The sequence below is a fragment of the Vulpes vulpes genome, chromosome X (genome assembly GCF_048418805.1).
Source record: "Vulpes vulpes isolate BD-2025 chromosome X, VulVul3, whole genome shotgun sequence".
In the NCBI taxonomy this organism is placed as follows: domain Eukaryota; kingdom Metazoa; phylum Chordata; class Mammalia; order Carnivora; family Canidae; genus Vulpes; species Vulpes vulpes.
In genome coordinates, this window is record NC_132796.1 from 81318628 (window position 1) to 81336556 (window position 17929).

Consider the following 17929-nt stretch of genomic DNA (forward strand, 5'->3'; position numbering starts at 1 on the left):
CGGCTCCCACTCCTTCTCCTCCTCTTACTGTTACCACCAACACCATCACCACTACCACCACCAAAGGAATCTTAGTTGATCTCTCAGGTTACTTGGAGCTACTTTGGGGAGCAGAGGGTAGAATCTTGAGAGAATGAAAAGAGAAAGAAGAAAAAGATTTATGCTTGGGGCCACAAGCAGCCAAGGCCTCAGCCTCAGGCCTGATGCATGTTAGATAAGTGTTAGACAAGTGCCAGCCTTCTGTCCTGGGTTAGGGCCTAGGCCTGAGGAAGATGTCAATATGTCTTTCCTTGTTCTCAGCCGCCTTATGGGTTGGGCTCTTCTCAGAAGCCTGTACTCCCCTCTCCTCCAAACTGACACCAAATTAAAACTCCCTGCAACATCCCTACTCTGATGCTAAAGTCTACGTTGAGTTTGGGGGACCGGTGGACCCAAGGCCAATGGGCTACAAAGTCCTATTTGTTTCAAAAATGGTGCCATAACAAAGACATGAAGAGAAATCTCACAGAGGAAGACATAGACATGGCCAACATGCACATGAGAAAATGCTCTGCATCCCTTGCCATCAGGGAAATACAAATCAAAACCACAATAAGATACCACTTCACACCAGTGAGAATGGGGAAAATTAACAAGGCAGGAAGCCACAAATGTTGGAGAGGATGCAGAGAAAAGGGAACCCTCTTACACTGTTGGTGGGAATGTGAACTGGTGCAGCCACTCTGGAAAACTGTGTGGAGGTTCCTCAAAGAGTTAAAAATAGACCTGCCCTACGACCCAGCAATTGCACTGTTGGGGATTTACCCCAAAGATGCAGATGCAATGAAACGCGTGGACACCTGCACCCCAATGTTTATAGCAGCAATGTCCACAATAGCCAAACTGTGGAAGGAGCCTCGGTGTCCATCAAAAGACGAATGGATAAAGAAGATGTGGTTTATGTATACAATGGAATATTACTCAGCCTTTAGAAGCGACAAATACCCACCATTTGCTTCAACGTGGATGGAACTGGAGGGTATTATGCTGAGTGAAATAAGTCAATCGGAGAAGGACAAACATTATATGTTCTCATTCATTTGGGGAATATAAGTAATAGTGAAAGGGAATATAAGGGAAGGGAGAAGAAACATGTGGGAAATATCAGAAAGGAAGACAGAACATAAAGACTCCTAACTCTGGGAAACGAACTAGGGGTGGTGGAAGGGGAGGAGGGTGGGGGGTGGGGATGAGTGGGTGGCAGGCACTGAGGGGGGCACTTGACGGGATGAGCACTGGGTGTTATTCTGTATGTTGGTAAACTGAACACCAATAAAAAATAAATTTATTAAAAAAAACAAAAATGGTGCCATAACGATTGGATATCCACAAGCAGAAATAAATAAGCCTTAATGTTTATCTCATATGATATACAAAAATTAACATTGATCAGAGATTTAAATGTAGGAGCTGAAACTATAAAAGTCTTAGAAGAAAACATTGGAGCAAATCTTCATTGTCTTGAATTAGGCAAAAGTTCTGTAAATATGATAAAAGCATAAGTAACAAAAGAAAAAACAGAAAAATTGAACATCATATTTAAAGGTTTTGTACACCAACGAATCAGATAACTTAGATCAAATGGATGAATTCCTAGAAATACACAAATTACCAAAACTGACTCAAGAATAAATGGAAAATCTGAACATATTTATAACAGAAAGATTGAATCAGTAATGAAAAAATATCTATCAACAAAGAAAAGTCTGGGACCAGATGCCTTCATTGGTGAATTCTGCCACGTGTGTACTTCTTTTAAATATTCTGTTCATTTATTTGAGAGAGAGAGCGTAAGCATGAGCAGGGGGGAGGAGACTGAGGGAGACAGAGAAGCAGACTCCCCACTGAGCAGGGAGCCGAATGTGGGGCTAGATCCCAGGACCCTGAGATCATTACCTGAGCTGAAGGCAGACTTTCAACCAACTCAGTCACGCAGTCACCACTCTACCAAACATTTAAAGAAAAATAAACACCGGGATCCCTGGGTGGCGCAGCGGTTTAGTGCCTGCCTTTGGCCGGGGGCACGATCCTGGAGACTCGGAATCGAATCCCACCTCAGGCTCCCTGCATGGAGCCTGCTTCTCCCTCTGCCTGTGTCTCTGCCTCTCTCTCTCTCTCTCTCTCTCTCTATCATGAATAAATAAATAAAATCTTAAAAAAAAAAAAAAAGAAAAAGAAACACCAATCCTTCTCAAACTCTCCCCAGAAATAGGAGGGAACATATTCTTATTCTATAGGACAACTTTCCCCCATACTAAAGTCACACAAAGGTATCACAAGAAAACTACAGACAAATACCCTATAGGAATATAGATTCAAACATTCTTGACAAAATACTAGCAAACTGAATCTATCAGCATATTAAAAGGACCAGAGAAAGTAGGATACATCGCAGGAAAAAAGTGTTGTTTAGCCTAAGAACGTTAATCAATGTAGTACATCACAATAACAGAAAGAAGAAATAAAATCACATGATGAATTTAATTAAGGCAGAAAAAGCAACTAATAGAATCCAACCACCTTTTCTTGATTGAAATTTTCAATAAAATAAGAATATAAGGTAACTTTCTTAGCATGATAATGGGCATTTATAAAAAGCCTACAGCTAATAGCATAATCATGAAAAGACTGAAAGTATTCCCCTAAGATTAGGAACAAGATGACTGTTTTCACTACTGCTATTTAAAATGTTGAATATACTAGAAGTTCAAGTCCAGCCAATTAGTCAAGAAAAGAAATTAAATGTACTTGGGATCCCTGGGTGGCTTAACAGTTTGGCACCTGCCTTCGGCCCAGGGTGTGATCCTGGAGTCCTGGGATTGAGTCCTGCATCAGGCTCCCTGCATGGAGCCTGCTTCTCCCTCTGCCTGTGTCTCTGCCTCTCTCTCTCTCTCTCTCTCTCTCTCTCATGAATAAATAAATAAAATCTTTTATTTTTTTGTGTGTACACATTTAGTTTTATTGTAACAAAGCAACTTGTACACTTTTAACGTTTAAAACTGAGCATCTTTCCTTTCCAGTGAAACAAAAAGAAAATTTAAAAATAAACAGGAACAAAATTACAATAGAGAATGTCAATTCCAAATAAGATCCTACAGGTTCTGCTGATTCTCCCATCGAGTGACAGGGCTCAAGTCATCATTAGGAGAGTTTTATTTTAAAAGTGTCATCTTAAACTGCAAGGATGTCCGTTAAACATCACAATTAAACATGCCAAAGGAGAAGCCATGTTGTCAAAATGCCCACTTAACCCACCCGAACATCTCAAACCCACCCTTTGCTGACCTTCTATAACCCCATTTTTTTTAAAGTTTTTTTTTTCTTTTTTTAAACAAGAGAAAGTAGACAGGTACATGTTGGTAAATGCTAACTGTCCATATTCACATAGAGACACAGTGTAATCTCTAAGCCCAATATACAGAGAAAGGAGGAAAAAAGCCAGAATTCTATGCACTACTACACAGGGGCCTAGCACACTCCAGCTTCCAGCAGAGCTAAGGGAGCAGAAGGTTTTTCTTTTTTCCCACAGAGCACGGTGGTGTTGATTCCATAAAGTTTTTGTTGAGACAGGAAGGAATAAAAATGAATTTGGAACAGAAAGGGGTAGAGATTCTTTTCCCGCTGTATTCTGCTCAAAGTATTTCCCCCCAAAATAAGTTGAGAACAATGGTATAAAGGGAGAGAAAAGAGACTTCAAAAAACAGGGCAAATGAGCACAAGAGCGGGGGGGGGGGGGGGGGGGGGAGACGCAACTTGCTCCCAGGGACTGGAGAAAATTAAAAAAGGAAGGTTGGAATCCATCAGTGTTCCAAATTAGTCATCTTCTCCTTCATCCCCCTCTCCTTCCTCCCCCTCATCATCATCTTCATCTTCTTCACCTTCATCCTCATCTCCTTCTTCATCAATATCTTCCAATCCTTCTTCTTCTTCATCATCATCATCTTCTTCTTCTCCTTCTCCTTCTTCATCATCCATATCAGGAACCAGGTAGTACTGTAATGGATTTGGCCAAATATCATCTTTGATGACCTCTCCTAACTCATCTGCACCTGCATCAGAATGGTCAGTAAACCAGGTGAAGAAGCTCTCTGGTTCCTCCTGCTGTCTCTTCCTGCTGGCTTTATTCTGCGTTTGACTTGAACGTTTCATCAAATCCTTTCCAGATTTCCATTTGATTTCAGTGGACTTTGACGATGGATCACCACTCTCATTCAGATGAAATTCTTTGGAGAGAACTTTATTTTCGAAGTAAGGGTTTTTATCAAAATAGAAATCTATTCTGTAACCTGATTTAAAATCTTCAAATTCTGTCACTTCGACTCTTGTCAAATAATGCAGCGCCTCTTCATCCTCCTCCCCAAGCAGTGCAGACACTTGTGGATGGTTGACAAATGTTGTTACCCCAAAATTGGGGATTTTGGTGATCAATTCCGACCTCTTCTGAAAAAAATGGTTGGCGGAGTTTGTTATATTTCTGTTCTACTTTCAAAATCTCCTCACTGGCTTGTTCATTAAGTCTGTCTATTTCCTTTTGTACTTCATCAATATGTTCAATTGCTTTTTCGGAGGTCTTGTCGGCCCCGTCTTGGTTGGAGTTGAGCTCCTTTTCCGACACGGTGCTGCTCCGTGATCTGCGGGGGGGCGGGGGGGGGCGGGGGGAGCGGGAAGGGCAAATAAAGTCTTTTTAAAAAAAGAAATTAAATGTACCAAATGGCCTTGAGTTGTTCACTTTAAAACGGTCAATTTTATGTTCTGTGACTTTCATATCAACAAAAAATGTAAAACTTCTGTGCTTCAGAAGATACCAACAAAAAAAGGGAAAAAAACAATCCACAGTATTGTAGACAATATTTGCAAATCATATATCTGACCAAGGACTTTTATCCTGAGTAATTATCTTTTACAATTCAACAATTGAAAGACAAATAACCTAAATAAAAATCCAACAAGCAAAGGATTTGAAAAGACATTTCCCCAAAGAAGATCTAGAAATGGCTAACAAGAACATGAAAAAGTGCTCAACATCACTAGTTTATTAGGGAAATGCAAATCAAAGCTACAATGAGATACCACTTTACACCACTAGGATGGCTATAATTAAGAAAAATAGCAAGTGCTGGCAAGATGATAGAAATATAAAATGGTGTGGCCTCTTTGGAAAATAGTATGGCAAGTCCTCAAAAAGTTAAACATAGAATTTCCATATGATCTAACAATTCCACTCCTGGGTATAGGCCCAAGAGAAATTAAAATGTATGTTCACAAAAAAAATATGTGTACAAGAATGTTCATAGCAGTGTTATTCATAATAGCCAAAAAAGTAGAAACAACCCAAAAGTCTATCAACTGATAAATGAGTAACAAAATGTGGTATATCCATGGAATATTCATCTTTTAAGAGACCGTTCAAGTTCATAACACTTTATTTGATTCCTGCCTATTCTGACTCCAGGGATCACTGAATCCTCCTTCATTTCTCACAGTACCTCGCACATGTGTCTATTATGCTTTTCCTTTTGAGAAGTGAACCCCTCTACACCCACACTCTTTGTTATGTACATCATCACCGTTCCAGGAAATTCTTGCCTGGAAAGACAAAAGTTGCAAATAAACCTTATTGTGCATTTCAGGAACTTACTGAGAAAACCATATACTCATCAATAGAAAACACCAACCAAGAGTTTATACCCAAAGACTCTTTGAACCCCCTCCTCAAAATCCTCACCTGCAAGGTCCACCAATCTTAAACTCTTTTACCATGATTCTTATCCAATCATAACCAAGTCCCTTCTCCATTGAACGATCTACCGTTAACAAGGCTTCAAAATCTCATAAATATCCTGACTTCATCTTCACTGCTTACAGATGCTATGAAGTCTCTGAGCTAGTTCTCCCCTTTACTGTGGAGAGAATAAACTCAGCTTTGTCTCATCAACAGATTGCTTTTGTGATATTTTGGAGGAACCAGAATTCCTCATTTGTTTACAGATTCGTCTCTTTCTACTAGGTTTTGAGTCCTTATAATGCATAGACTATGTCTGCTTCTCTTTTAATTCTCCATAGCTAGCATACTGTCTGGGATATGTCAGCATTTAACAAAGAATTTTATTCCAGTGATTGAAGGAAGGAAAGGTAAGCAAACCTGGAGCGTATTAAAACACTTACGAGGCTATTGAAATAACACAGGCTAAAAAAGACAGGAGGCATAAATGAGGGCAGTCCAAATGGAGAAGACAATGAGATAGATTAAGAAAGTAGACCCCATGAGACCACATGACATATTTTATGTAGTGAATGAAGGAGAGAATTAAAACTGACTTTGAGTCAGAATTAAAACTGACTTTGAGTTTCTGTCTTGGGTGGCTGGGTAGATGCCATGCACCAATAGCTCTTCTATTCTTTTTAACATTTTTTAAAGATTTATTTATTTATTTTTAGAGAAAGAACGAGATGGGGGAGGGACAGATGGAGAGGATCCCTTGTGTACTGTTGATGGGAATGCAAACTGGTGCAGCCACTGTGGAAAACAGTATGGAGGTTCCTCAAAAAACTAAAAATAGTAGTACTATATGATCCAGAAATTCTACTTCTGGATATATATGTGAAGAAAAAGAAAACACTAATTCAAAGTGATATCTACACCCTATGTTCATTGCAGCATTATTTACAACAGCCAAGATATGGAAGCAACCAAAATATCCACAGATGGATGAAAGGACAAAGATGTGTGTGTCCCACGCAGTTGAAATACTACTCAGCTATAAAAGAGAATGAAACTTTGCAATTTGAGACAACATGGATGAACCTAGAGGGTATCATGCTAAGTGAAATAAGTCAGGCAGAGAACGACAAATACCACACAATTTCACTTATATATGAAATCTAAAAGAAAGCACTAATTCACAATTTGTGCTAATTAACACAAAATGAACAAACAAAACAAAACCCATAGATGCAGAAAACAAACTGATCTTCGCCAGAGTGAGGGGCTTGGGGGTGGTAGTAGTGGGAACAGGGGATCAAGAGGTACAAACGTTCAGTCATAAAACAAGTAAGTCATTGGGGATGTAATGTACAGCATGGTGACTATAGTAATAATATTGTTTTGCATAAATAGTGAATTTATATGGTGACAGGGGGAAACCAGACTTCTGGTGACCATTTCATAGTGTATACAAGTATCAAAGCACACTTGAAACTAACATAATGTTATATGTCAATTATACTTCAATTAAAAAGAAAAGATAGGGCAGCCCTGGTGGCGCAGTGGTTTAGCACCGCCTGCAGCCCAGGGCATGATCCTGGAGACCCTGCATCGAGTCCCACATCAGGCTCTCTGCGTGGAGCCTGCTTCTCCCTCTGCCTGTGTCTCTGCCTCTCTCTCTCTGTGTCTCTCTCATGAATAAATAAATAAAATCTTTTAAAATAAAATAAAAGAAAAAGAAAAGATATATAAGAGAACAGCAGAGGGCATCATTATATAAAAGGTAGACTCAGGATAAAAAAAAGCAGTCTGAAGAGTGGATCAACATTTTCAAGCTATAATGGATTTTTAAAAATAACCTCAAACTTGCATAATATTTTATAAAATTAACAAAATAAATTTACATATGGCTGCTGAAATACATGATTTGTCCTCACCATAATCATGTGATGTGCACAGGGAAATAGATGATGCTATTTTATGGATGAGGATGAGGAAATAAGCTTGAGGCCAGCAAGTTTTCCAGGCACTCAAAGCTAGTGAAAAGCCAAGATAAGACTAAAGCCAGATCTTTCAACTCATTTATTTCAATTCACTGGCTTGAAAGACCAAAAACCATAAAGAGGTTTGGATGGTTTCATGAAAAGTAATTATTTCATGTCCTCTTTTCCGTATGTGAATAATCATTATACTACATAAACATGTATAAAAAATAAGGCCTCTTTATTTACTGTAGTTGGTCTAATCTTGTTCAGGAGCTCTCCACCTCAATGGAATGTAGGTGATATAGGGAAAAGTTAACAGATGCTCCTAGAAAGTAGAATTTGGATAACCAACTGACAATGGGATCACACTCTGCTTGTCTCTGCTTGTCTTTGCTGCAGGATGGCTGGTCTGGTCTTCCTGGACTGACATACACTGCATGCAAGTGGTTCCTGCCTTCAGTGGCTTTGTCCAACTTCCAAGCCTCTGTTGGTCCAGTGATCCTAGCAGTATCTCCATGACCCTTCAATGGAGCACATGATAGGTGGATCAATTTGGGTCTTTCAAGAAGCAGATACTAGTGTGGGTTTAGATGTGCAAGACACATTTCACCCCATTCTACCAGTCAAAGCAAGTTCCAGGGTCAGCCCATATTCAAGGAAGAGAAATAGACACCACCTCCTCATAGGAGGAATGACATGTACATACCATAATGGGAAGAATTGTTGGCCATCCCTTTATAATATTCAAAGTCATGCAATTAGAAGAGATCACCCAGGGACTGAGTATAGATAGATACAAGGTGAGGATTGAGGTCAGGGATACTCCAATGATGAAAAGAAACCTGCAAATGAGACAGACAATACTAATGTAAGAGATGTTGGAAAGCCAGGCAACAGACCTAGGTTCAAATCCCAGTGGCGGGAACTCCTGCCTACTGCTCAGGGCATGATCCTGGGGTCCTGGGATGGAGTCCCGCATCAGGTTCCCTGTGGAGAGCCTGCTACTCCCTCTGCCTATGTTTCTGCCTTTCTCTCTGTGTCTCTTATGAATAAATAAATAAATTCTTTAAAAAAAATCCCAGTGGTACCTTGGATACCTCCAGGGCTCTAGGAAATTTCTTAAACTTGCTAGCCTTCATTTCTTCATCCATAAAATAAGGATAAGAATAGTATCTACTTTCCTATTCCTTTTCTTTATCACAAGCAGAGAAAGAATAAGTAAATACAATTGTCTTTTGGATCAAACACAAGGAAGCCATTGGTGACTTTGGAAAGTGGAATATTGGGAGCAGAAGAGAAATTGGCTGAGGGACGAAATGAAGCTTCTTTCAGGAGGCTTAGCTGTAAAGAAAAGGTAAGGGCTAGAGTGGAACAAAGCATCAACTGTGAAAGTTTGTTTGTTTGCTTTTTTAAAGATAGTAGGAAAGAAGGAAATTCTGCCATTTGCAAAGACATGGATGGATCTTGAAGTCATTATGCTAAAGTGAAGTAAGTCAGGCAGAGCAAGACAAATACAGTATGATTTCATTTCTATGTAGGATCTAAAGAACAAGACAGGCTTATGGATACAGAGAACAGATTGGTGGTTGCCTGAACTGGTGACCAAGGGTTGGGTGAAATGGGGAAGGGTGTCAAAAGGTACAAAGCTCTAGTTATAAAATAAATAAGTCATGGGGACATAATGTACAACAGGAAGACCATAGTCAATAATACCATATTGCATATCCAAGAGTTGCAAAGAGAGTAGATATTAAAAGTGCTCATCACCAGAAAAAAATAAATATTTTAACTATGCATGGTGACAGATGTTAACTAGACATCGTGATGATCATTTTGCAATACACACAAATACCAAATTGTTCTGTTGTATGCATGAAACTAATATAACTTCATATGTCAATGACATTGCCAGTTTTGAAAAGAGGGTGGCTATTTGAACATGTTTAAAATGCTGATGAGAAGGAGTTAGTAGAAAGGGAGTGTTTGAAACAAGAGAAAAAGAGGATAAAAGATGGGATATGGTCCTCAGGTTTGAAATGGATGGGATCCACGTACAAGGGGGATGATCAAGTTTGGATAAGAAGCAGGACTCCTCTTCTGCCAAATCTGGTTGCAAAGAGATAAAAGTGGAGTCCAGATGCCAATTAACTTGTAGGCAGTATCTGTTTTCTTAGTGACTCAGAGAAGAGGTGCTCTGTGATGGAGAGAGGCTGGCGGTGAGGCAGAGACTAAGGGGTTGAAAGACTGTGGAGGCTGACAGATCAAAGGGTGGTCCCAGGTTGGGGAATCATTTGTAGATCTTGCAGCACCAAAGGACTTGCTGGTGTGGTTCAGTCCAGCAGAGCTCTCTCTTTTCCTGGGGAAAAGAGCAGGGATGGCAGATGGGGTGGCCTGATCCAGGCTTGGGTTTTATAAGGCAGACATTTGGCTAATTTTGATGCAGCCTTTTAGAAAGACTGAGGCCCTAGAAGAAGGGGACCCTGAAGGCAAGTCACTGGGGTGACCCACAGGCGGGGCCAGTCATTAAACAGGTGCACTTCAGTGCCAGGCACTGAACTGGGCTCTTGACAAGCATCCTTTCATAATCCTCAGAACATCCCCAGAGTTCCACAGGGTCCCATATCCTAGGCCATGAGTGAACTGAAGGACTGCCCCTTGCAGTTCCATGACTTTAAGGCTGTGGACCACCTGAAGGTCCATCCACACTACAAGGCTGTGCTAGCCCACTCTGAGGATGATGGCATCAGCATTGAAGAGCTGGACACTCTGCAGCTGGAGCTTGAGACCCTGCTTTCCTCTGCCAGCCAGCGGCTGCAGGTTCTCGAGGCTGAAACCCAGATCCTCACTGACTAGCAGGAAAAGAAAGGTGATCGATGATTCCTGAAGCTGGGTGGAGACCATGAGCTCGGAGCTCCCCCCAAACATGAAAAGATGAAGAAGCAGAAACTGGAAGGGAAGGTGGGACATGGGCCAGGCCCTGGTCCCAGGTGGTCCAAATCCAAAACCCTTCAACCCAAGATCCAGGAATATGAATTCACTGATGACCCAACTGACGTTGTTGTGCCCAAGATTACGAATCCGAGAAACCACCAAGGAGCCAACATCGATGCAAACACATGAGGGTTTATTTACAAGCTCGAGCTTGCGTCCAGGTATACCCAACACAGCGGAACAGGGACTTGGACCCCAAGGCTAAGAGGCGTAGCAGCTTTATAGGAGCCAGTGGCCAATGGGATTGTAACTTATGCAGAAAGTTGCACAGTCATGTCGGTCCACACGCAGGTGGCCAATTGAATAACATTTTACCCTATAGTATCCATTTGAACTGGCCTATGACTTTGGTCAGAATTGACGTGCAGTTTTGGCGGGCACAAGGCGGGGTTACATTGTTATGAGCCGATTTCTGGTAAGGGTGTGCCCAGCGGCTTGACTAGGGTGGGGCAGCGCCTTAAGCAATAAGCAAGTCATGTGGGGGTCATACAGGAGGTGGCGGGTGTAGCACAAAACGGAGTTAGTCCTGCTCTGCTTGTCCAGGGGTAGGGGATTTTTGTTAAATTTCCTGGGTCCCACAACGTGCCACGGACCCCCAAGAATGATCAGGTTCTGGGCTTCTGTAGAGCCCTACTGTGCTGATATCACCAGTGAGAAAGTATGCACACTAGAGAAACTACTGAAACCCCCAGAAGATGAGGCTGAACATTACAAGCTCCCACCCCTGAGGAAGCACTACTCCCAACGCTGGGCGCAGCAGGACCTGCTGGAGGAACAGAAGGATGGGGCCTGGGCAGCAGCCGTGACTGACAAGAAAAAAGGCCTTATGGGGCCGCTGAGCCAACTGCACACTAAAGATGTGGATGCCCTGCTGAAGAAGTCTGAGGCCCAGCATGAGCAGCCTGAAGATGGGTGCCCCTTTGGTGCTCTGATGCAGCGCCTCCTACAGGCCCTAGTAAAGGAAAATATCACTTCCCCTATGGAGGACTCTCCTATTCCTGACATGTCTGGGAAGGAATCAGGGGACGATGGGGCAAGCACCTCTCCCCACAATCAGAACAAGCCCTTCAGTGTGCCACATACCAAGTCCCTGGAGAGCTGCATCAAGGAGGAGCTGATTGCCCAGGGCCTGCTGGAGTTTGAGGACCGCCCTGCAGAGGACTCAGAAGATGACATCCTTGCCGAGCTGCACAAACGGCAGGCCGAGCTGAAGGCACTCAGTGCCCATAACTGTGCGGAGAAGCACGACATGCTGAGGCTGGGCAAAGGGAGGTAAGCCGGCAGGAGCTGAGGCAGAGGGTCCGCATGGCAGACAGCAAGGTCATGGACGCCTTCCGGAAGATCACAGCTGCCCAGCAGAAGAAGCGGACCCCAACCAAGAAGGAGAAGGACCAGGCCTGGAAGACTCGGAAGGAGCGTGAGAGCATCCTAAAGCTGCTGGATGGGTAGCCGTCACCCCTGTCGCAAGCCGCCTTCCCCTGGCCTGGGGGAAGGAGGGGTGGGAAGCCCACTTCCTTCTTTGGGCTGCCTGAACCTCAGGCCTGTGGGTGCCTGTTAAATGTCAAATCGTGACAGTCTCTAGAGGACTGTGGCCGTTCCCTGAGGTCTTTTGGCCTAGCTCTGTACAGCCAGGACATGGGAGGCCCTGCTGGGCTGGGCTGGGGCCCACACTGGGCTTCCCCCTCTTTACTATCCCCCACCCCCACTCCTCTCTCCCTCAAGGGCTTCTCCCTTTTGGTTTTGTAATGTGCAAAGCTAAAAGTAAAGTGCTGTGGTTTTTTAAAAAGTTAAAAAAAAAAAAGACTGAGAATGTAAAGTTGGGTAGGAGGTCTGTGCTGAGCTTGAATTCTTATTTTTGGGAATAGCCAGTGACCTAGAAATGTCCAGGAAGTGAGGAAGAGGCAGCTAAAGATTTCTGAGTCCCTACCATTCACCAGGGCCACAGGATACTTCGGTGCATTTTCTCATTTAAATCTCAAACCACCTTGAAAGGTAGCTAACATCATCCTGGTTGTACAGAAGAATATCGTCAAAGCTCAGGGAGGCTAAGGAACTTGCCTGAGCCCGGTTTTCTTGTGCTTCCTTGGGAACGTGAAGGCAGGACAGAATATTGATGGGGCAAAGGGTGCATCAGGGCGTGATTAGCTTTATGACATTATTTTGAGTCTCCACACACACTGCATGTTTGGTATTCCTCTGGGAAATAACAGAGAGGAGGCCAATCAGCAGGCCTCTTTGTGCCTGGGTGAGGAGGGAATGTGCTCATTTATAATTCTGTCTTTTAAGTTTACCAATATCTTCACTTAGAGATTCCATCTGGACTACTCTCATTACATTTTCTTGCAGAAGACTGTCTCTCTCTCTCTTTTGCCAGCCCTAGCCCCAGACCCTGCCATTATTTTTTTATTATATATTTCTTAACATTTTATTTATTTATTTGAGAGAGAGAGAGAGAGAGACATAAAGAGAGGTGAGGGGAGATGGAGAAGCAAATTCCTGGGACTCCAGATTCAAGACCTGAGTGGAAGGCAGACACTTAACTGACTGAACCACCCAGGCACCCTAGATCCTCTCTTTAAAAATCTCATTCACCTGGGTGGCTCAGTGGTTGAGCATCTGCATTTGGCTCAGGTCATGATCCCAGGGTCCTGGGAGCAAATCCCACATCAGGCTCCTGAGGGAGCCTGCTGGTCCCTCTGCCTATGTCTCTGCCTCTCTTTCTATGTCTCTCATGAATAAATAAATAAAACTCTTAAAAAAATCATTCAATGGCTTCTCCAAGTTCCCTTTTTAGAACAGTCTTTCTTAAATTTCCCTTTGACGTGGATCAGGATGTCATTCCTTGTCATTGTATCTTTATACCTGATTAATGACGTCACTGGTTCCCTTTCTTGCCAGCTTCCTGACTTAATTACAAGAAAACCTCTCACGTTTTAGAGAGAAATGAAAATGTCAGGCATGACCAGGTTTGTGGGATGCTTGCTAATCCTAGGTCTCAGGTATATATGATCAAGTAATGAAAAATCCTGAGTCCACTTCCTGCTGGCGCATCCCTTATCTTTAGCACAGGAGTGAAACTCAAAATAGGTTACCACCTGTATTGGCCTGCTCTAACCCATTAGGATGAACCATGGCTTAGCCCTGGAGCAGGGTCAGGCCTTAACCCTTTAGTTGCTAGATGATGGGGAGTATAGTGAAGGACAGGAGGGGATGGGCCAGCCAGAGTATAAGGAGGAGTTTCAGAACAGTAGCTACTTAACAAACACTATTAAAGGATTTTAAGGATTTCACAATTGGAAGAGTCTCGTGGGGACTGACAAGCCTTTGGTGAGCCATGTGGACCAGGGGAATACTCTAGGATCGGTTGAACCACGGGATAGTAAGAGTCTGGATCCCAAGACAACCTCATGCGGCAGAGTTGCCATGCAGCCTGGAATGCTACTCCAAACTATAACATGAGGAGGAAACATCTATTTGCTTGAAGCCACTGTCAGTTTGGGTCTCTGTTACAAGTAGCTGAAATAACATCCCAAATAGGAGGGGTTTGTGGGTTTATGTCGTTGCTACTTTTTTATTCATCTGAGCCACATATATGGCTATGTATTCCTTTCTAACTACCAGGTTAAGGCGAAGTGATGCTGAAAGGCACAGGTGCTGAGATCTGATATTGATTTAAGGTCTATTATACCTCCTATTGAATGATAAGACCAAGCTCTTTTTCACTCACTTCTGGGGTGTACATTAGGCACTCTTAGAGGTTGTTGTGATCATTTAGATGATCCCATATGCCTCTTTTGGATAAGGAAACTGATATTAGTGGACTATCTGGGAAGTAGAATGGAATAGACCTTGATCTTTCTATAGTCTGTAGTTCAAACAGGGACAGATTCATATTCCCCTTGAACCTTAACATTCCCACAAGATGAAGGTGATATAAAATAACACATGAAGCAGTGGGAGAGGAAGGGGCCACCTGTTCAGCCAGCCTGGTCAAGCTAGCCCTGGGGTTCACTGGGATGAGAGATGACACAATTGGAATGGAATGACTGGCCAAATGAGAAGTAGGATCCTCTACATTAAATAGTAACCTGATACCTGGTAGAGTTAATACTTACTTTGCTGCAGACAAGCTGCTTTCTCCCTAAAATAATCTGTTAACTCAGAGTTAACAGAACTGAAAAACAGTGAGTTGGTAAAATACTATAAGAGCAAGAACTGTGCTCTCTGGTTATAGAATTTGAGCTGGAGTTCCAGAGCTGTTCATCAAGAGTTTATAGTAAAATTGCAGTCAGAAATTATGATTTCCCCCAAGCAACCACAACAAACATTTTCCCAATTCCCTTCACCTTTACTGAGTATTTGTATACATGTGATCTCATTGAATGCCCACAACAACCCTGTGAAGTAAATCCTGTTATTCCCATTTAATGGATAATGACATCAAGGCCTGGAATGGTTACACAACCTCAAAATGACTTTCAGCTAGTATTGGACGAGAGTCAAACCTTGAACCCACACCTGTCTTCCTTCAAAACACAAACTTATAGTTAAGTTCTGCATCTGAAGTTCATTTTGAAGGACATGTGATGGGGCAGACCCACATGCACAGGCCTGCTTTACCTCTTGAGCCCTGGAGTTTGGAGTTAAGCAGGTCATAGGAGACTTGTTTTCACAGAAATACACATTTTCTTATGATTTTTGAGTGGCAGTTGTCAAGGACAATATTTTCGCTTTAGTGATTGACCTGCTGTGAGGAGTCCACAAGCCCAACAGCCTGGGGTGACTGGGGAGAAACCAGGGGTGTGAAGGCTTCACAACTTGGATCATTAGCTAGCCTGGAAAGAAAAATGATTGCATCTCCAGTTGACCAGAGCTCATCATGGGAAGACAGATACCTGATTAATGGAAAATCTTATTCCAGGAATCAGCTTTATTTCTAGGCACAGGGATGGCTTATAGGTTTTCCAGAAGGTTGTTCTTCTCCCTTCAAAGTAAGCTGCAGGGTCTTTTATAATCTTTTCAGCACTCCTCTGTAATTTCCCACACTCTCATCTGAGAATAAAGGCAGGAAGCCCTATTTTAACATGAATTCTAGACATGAAGAGAGCAAGGGAAACAAGCCTGTCTGTTTTGGTTTTTTGGTTTGTTTTAAGGTAAGGACTTCTACCCATCCAATATGGAATCAGAACCTGGACCCGGGGAGCTTACACAGTGTATATTTTATTAGTGATCTGGGGACTTGGGGGTCCAAGATGAATGGACTTGGCTTCTTTCCTCTGGGACCTGATGAGAAAGATCTGTTGTTTGGGCACTAAGCTCAGCCTAGTGATTGAACAACAAATAACAGGGAAGGAGAAGGTCCCTTAGGGAAGCAAGAGAGTGTTTGGAAAAAAAAAGTCTAAGTTTATAAGATAAGCCTCTGGGGCAATAATCAAGTTCTATGCATATTCACTCTCAAACACACATGTCAACCCAGAGTCTGGTGAAGAATATACAGCCCCCGAAGGTCAGTATGACAGAATCATTAAACTGAGGAGGAAATTATAAACACCAATAATCAAATTAAACAAAAAAAAATCATTCGTTCATTAACCAAATGTTAGAGTGTGATTCCAGTTGTTCTCTAACCATAATGTACATCAGAATTTCTTTTCCTTACCAGTCCCCTATTATGCAATGACTGCCTATTATCAAACTCCCTAAACATGGTTGCTGTGCAGTTAGAACTCACTGAAATCCTGGGATCAGCTATTCTATGGTTGATTTACCTGATGTACCAGTTAAGATGCTCCTGACTATAAATAACAGAAAAACTTTGCCCCCTTTTAAATCAGGCAACTTTTTTTATTGTTGAATTGGACTTAAAAAAATATTTTATTTATTTGAGAGAGTAAGCATGAACAGGGGCAGGAGAGGGAGAAGTAGACTCCTTGCTGAGCAGGAAGCCCAACATGGAGCTTGATCTTAGGACCCCTGGATCATGACCTGAGCCAAAGGTGGACACTTAACCGACTGAGCCATCCAGCTGCCACTGTTGAGCTGCACTTGATGATACCTTTCAACTGCTGAATCAACCAACCCCAAGGGCTGCTCTGACTTAAACAATCAGGTAGTGGGGCACCTGGGTGGCTCAGTGATTGAGCATCTGCCTTTGGCTCAAGGTGTGATTCCGGGGTCCTGGGATCGAGTCCCACATCAGGCTCTCTGCAGGAAGCCTACTTCTCCCTCTGCCTATGTCTCTGCCTTTCTGTCTCTCATGAATAAATAAATAAAATTAAATTTTAAAAGTAAAAATAAAAAAACCCAATCAGGTAGTGTATTAGTTTCTCATAGCTGCTATAACAAATTACCCAATCAGGTAGTGTATTAGTTTCTCATAGCTGCTACAACAAATTACCACGAACACAATGAGCCATTATTCTGTTGACCACAAGTTGGTTTACAAGATTGCATAACTGGGAGCAAAAAGTCAGAAAAGGCTTCAAGGTTGGTTGAGTCAGCAGTTTAAAATATCATCAAGTACAATTCAACAATAAAAAACCAAACCACCTGGTTTAAAAAGGGACAAAGGACTCGAATAGAAATTTTTTCAAAGAAGGTATACAAATGGCCAATAAGTACATGAGAAGATGCTCAAATCGCTAGTCAGTAGGGAAATGCAAATTCAAACCATAGTGACATACCACTTTACATCCATAAGGATGGCTATTATTGAAAAGAAAAACAAACAAAATAACCAGTGTTGGTGAGGAAGTGGAGAAAATGGAACCCTCATCTTTTGCTGGTGGGAATGTAAAATGGTGCAAAGGCTATAAAAATCGGTATGCTGATCCCTCAAAAAATTAAACGTAGAATTACCATATGATCCAGCAATTCCATGTCTGGGTATATACCCAAAGGGAATTGAAAGTAAGGACTCAGATATTTGTACACCTGTGTTCATAGCAACATTATTCACAATGGCCAGAAGTTGGAAACAACCCAAGTGTCCATAGACAGATAAATGCATAAACCATAAGAGGTATCAACATACAATGGGAAAAAAAACATACAATGGAATTTTATTCAGAATTAGCAATGGAGGACTTTTTTACATCTGCTACAACATGGTTGAACCTTGAAAACATTACGCTAAGTGAAATAAGCCAGTCACAAAAGGACAAATATTTATGATTTCTCTCATATGAGGTTCCTAGAGCAGTCGAATTCG

General features: G+C 42.1%; 2 pseudogenes; one reads left to right on the forward strand and one right to left on the reverse strand.

Annotated features, from left to right (window-relative positions):
* Nucleotides 1-3788: 3788 nt before the first annotated feature.
* LOC140596118 (protein SET-like) lies at nt 3789-5835 on the reverse strand (annotated as a pseudogene).
* A 4524-nt stretch (nt 5836-10359) lies between these two features.
* On the forward strand, nt 10360-12168 carry LOC112932046 (transcriptional adapter 3-like; annotated as a pseudogene).
* Nucleotides 12169-17929: the final 5761 nt, after the last annotated feature.